General features: G+C 39.8%; 1 pseudogene; it reads left to right on the top strand.

Annotated features, from left to right (window-relative positions):
- Positions 1-886: 886 nt before the first annotated feature.
- On the top strand, positions 887-3842 carry LOC143607036 (pentatricopeptide repeat-containing protein At4g20770 pseudogene; annotated as a pseudogene).
- The last annotated feature ends 422 nt before the right edge of the window (positions 3843-4264 follow it).

Below are 4264 nucleotides of genomic sequence, written 5' to 3'. Positions count from 1 at the left end.
TATAAAAAAAACATTAAACATGTCTCAAGTGAGGGCAGAACCCACAACCTCTTGATTGTGAATAGTACTCATTTGCCACTAGACCAAGCAAGTGGTTATGTAATTGTGTTTAAACATTAAATATATATATTGTTTTTAATAAAAATACATATAATTTTTTTAAAAAAAAAATTTTCGGGCCTAGCGGGGTTTCGGGCCTATGGCCATCGACCACCCGGCCACACCCATGGGCCGGCCCTGGCCCCCAAATTAATGATATTCTCAGGATTCGGAAACTGACCCTGTTGTATATAACCAGGTATGAGTCGGTTTCGGTCTCGTGGGTCTTACTCTTACCCGGTTTATGCTCACCCTATAGAAGCAGACGAGTCTTACGGACTTACCTTGGTTTAAAAAAGCACGCCTGAAGCGAGCCAAGGTGAGAGGCGACCTAAGGAGAGGCCTCTTTGCTTTAGGCTAGCTAAGGCGAACGATGTTTAAAAGGTGAGCCTGATGCGAGATTTTTATGCAAAAAGCTACCCAAAGCGAAGTTGAAGTGCTCGCCTTTCGTACACAAGTGGTGTTTAAGCATCTAAATATTGTACAATATGTTTTTTAGGTTGTATGTGTAGGTAGTTTATATATTAAATCATATGTAATGCTTAAATATAGCTATATTATGGGTCATGATGCTAAAAACTCTTAATATATACATATATAAAAGTTATATAAATATATTCGACTCGCGTACAAAAAGCTTTCGGTTTTGCGTCTGTCGCTTCATGCTTTTGTTTTAAATCCCATCGTTTTTCTTCGCCTCTTGCTTTCAAAACCAGGGTCTTACCCGCTATACCCGGTTAATAATATACTTAGTACCCAGGACCCGACCACTCGAAAACTACTGCCCATGGAAACCAGAATCACCAGTCAACTAGCCAATCTCTTACAACTCTGCATCGACCATAAATCCCACACAACGGGAAAGCTCATCCACGCTTACATCCTCCGCACCGCTCGCCTCACCGACACCTTCCTATCGAACCGATTAATCGAATTATACCACAAATGCGGCCTTTTATCCACTGCCCACAGAAACATTTTCTCTTGGCACGCCATATTAACCGCCCATTGCAAAGCCAACAATCTAGACACCGCACACCAGCTGTTTGACCAAATGCCCGAACGAAATGCGGTTTCTTGGAACACTTTGATCAGTGCATTTGTTCACAATGGGTTGTATCACAAGGCATTGAGGTTGTATAGCAACATGAATAAAGCAGGTTACTTGCCCACTAATTTTACATTAGCGAGTGTGTTCAGCGCGTGTGGCGCGTTGTTGGATTCGGAATACGGGTGCATGTGTCATGGGTTGGTTAGTAAGATTGGGCTTGAGAGTAATGTTTATGTTGGGAATGCTTTGTTGAGTATGTACGCGAAATGTGGGCGTGTTGAAGATGCGCTTAAGGTGTTTGATGAGTTGCCGGAAGTTAATGAGGTTTCGTTTACGTCGATAATGGGGGCTTTACTGGATAGTGATCTCGTTGACTATGCGTTTGAGTTGTTTCGGTTGATGCGTAGAGGTGGGATACGAATCGATGCGGTGTCGGTTTCGAGTATTCTTGGTGTGTGTGCTAGAAGTGGGATTGGTCAACGGATTCACGGTCAACAAATTCATGGGCTTACGGTTAGACTCGGGTTTGAAAAAGATCTTCACTTGAGTAATTCTTTGCTAGATATGTATGCAAAACACGGGGATATGAAGAGTGCCGAATTGATATTTGATAATTTGCAAGAATTTAGTGTTGTTTCTTGGAATGTGATGATTGGCGGGTACGGTCAAACTCACCAAATTCAAAGGGCGATAGAGTTAATGCAAAAGATGCGAAGATTAGGGTTTGAACCAGATGAGGTGACCTATATTAACATGCTTACCGCGTGTTTGAAAGCGGGTGATATTGAAACCGCTCATGAAATTTTTAACAAAATGGGTTCTCCAGGGTTGACTTCTTGGAATGCTTTGCTTTCTGGATATACCCAAATTGGAAAGCATAAAGAGGCGATTAGGGTTTTCATAAAGATGCTGTTTTGTAATGTTAAAGGTGATGAAACTACGTTTGCGGTTATTGTAAGCTCGTGTGGTTCGTTAGGGCTTTCAGAGGGTGGAAAACAAGTTCACGCGGTTTGGATAAAGAATCATTTTGATGGTGATGTTTTTGTGGCCAGTGGGCTTATTGGGATGTATTCAAAGTGTAATAAAATAGAGGTTGCGAGATTAATATTTGAAAGAGTTAAAGATCAAGATGATATAGTTTGCTGGAATGCTATGATGGCGGGATTATTGTTTAATAATCTTGATAAAGACGCGTTCTTTTTGTTCAAAAACATGCTAGAAAGCGATATGCTTCCAACCCAATTCTCGTACGCTACCGTACTAAATTCTTGCACAAAATTATCGTCTATTTCGCATGGTAGACAAGTTCACGCACGCGCTTTGAAAGATGAAGCTATAAACGATGTTATAGTTGGAAGTGCGGTTATCGATATGTATTGCAAATGTGGAGATGTAAACGAAGCACGATTGTTTTTTGATGAAATGTGCGTTAAGAACGTTGTTACGTGGAATGAAATGATTCACGGGTATGCACAAAACGGGCTTGGAAATGAAGGCGTGAAACTTTTTGAACAAATGATTAACGAATCAGGTCAAAAACCAGATGCTATAACATTTATTGCGGTTTTGACTGCGTGTAGCCATTCGGGGTTGATTGATTATGGGGTTAACGTGTTTAACTCGATGCAAGAACATGGTGTGGAGCCGGTTTTGGATCATTACACTTGTTTGATAGATTTGTTGGGGCGTGCGGGTCGGTTTGATGAAATCGAGGTTGTTTTAGATAAGATACCATGTTTGGATGATCCGGTTTTGTGGGAGGTGGTTTTGAGTTGTTGTAGAGTGCATTTGAATGCGGGTTTAGCGAGACGGGCTGCGGATGAGTTGGTTCGTTTGGATCCGTTTAATTCTACACCGTATGTGCTTTTGGCTAATATGTATACTTCTATGGGAAGATGGGATGATGTGCGGAAGATTAGGGAGTTAATGGTTGAAAAAGAGGCGGTTAAAGGTACGGGTTATAGTTGGTTGAACATAAAGATGGGAGTCAGGTAAAATTTGGTCAAAATCGGTCAGAGCTAGGATGCGTAGGAGGGTTATATGTAAAAACACATCTGGCTCAAAACTTGTCAAAGTTAGGATGTGTAGGAGCTTTGTATGTAAAAACACATATGGGTCAAAATTGGTCAAATTTGGTCAAAGTTAGGATGTGTAGGAGGCTTATATGTAAGAATACATTTGGGTCAAAATTGGTTAAAGTTGGGATGTGTAGGAGGGTTATATGTGAAAACAATCAAAAGGGTGACGAAGTTTTGAACGGTTTACTTAAGAGACGAGAGAGATGCAACTTCTGTTTATACTTAAAGCTTATTTGGTTGTACGTTGAGCAGCGCCTTTTGTATGTGAAGCTCTTGACCATAAATGTTGGGCTTTGTGTTTAATTGCAATAAACACATGAATACATATTTATCAATCCTTTCAACCACATAATGAATGAGCATACTATTTGAAAATTTCACCTTTTGTACTCGTGCAATCTAGCTGGTTGTGAGGTTCCTTTCTAGTTTGAAAGTTATATGGTATTATTTGTTTTTGATGTATATATGATGCTGATTCTTGACTTACATATCAGATGTTATTGCTTGAAATTGTGGATAGAATTGAAGATAATGCAATGCAACTATTTAACTTTATTATTATTAGTGGTGTACAAGTAATATCGACTACTTGCAACTACAAACTAGCACAATAGAGTAACCCGGATTGGAAAATCAGAATATCAGATGGGTTGTGCGATGGTCAATGGGTTCGGGTCAACAATTTGCTTCAAGAGCTTTGAAAAAATGGGTTCGGGTCAACAATTTGCTTCAAGAGCTTTGAAAAAATGTAATCAGATTCAAAGGAGTCGCTTTAAAAAAAAATAAATAATAAAATAACAAAGTAGGTTCACCACGGGTGATTGTGTTGATGGTGGTGGTAATGGAGGAAGCAACGGGTGTTGGTGTCGGCGATGGTGGCAAACGACACTAATCATTGATGGTGGAGGTGGCAATAGAAAGGTGGAGTAACTGCTAGATTGATAGAAAAATAACCATGTGAATAAAGTGTCAAAATCGCACTATGGTTAGGTCGATTATGTGACTTTCGTTCAAATGTACTTTATTATTATTATTA

This window comes from Bidens hawaiensis, unplaced genomic scaffold, assembly GCF_021521415.1.
Source record: "Bidens hawaiensis isolate Kalapana, Puna unplaced genomic scaffold, B.hawaiensis_p1.1 tig00079090_1, whole genome shotgun sequence".
NCBI lineage: Eukaryota > Viridiplantae > Streptophyta > Magnoliopsida > Asterales > Asteraceae > Bidens > Bidens hawaiensis.
Note: the sequence above shows the minus strand (reverse complement) of the source record. Positions and strands in the feature narration are given on the sequence as shown.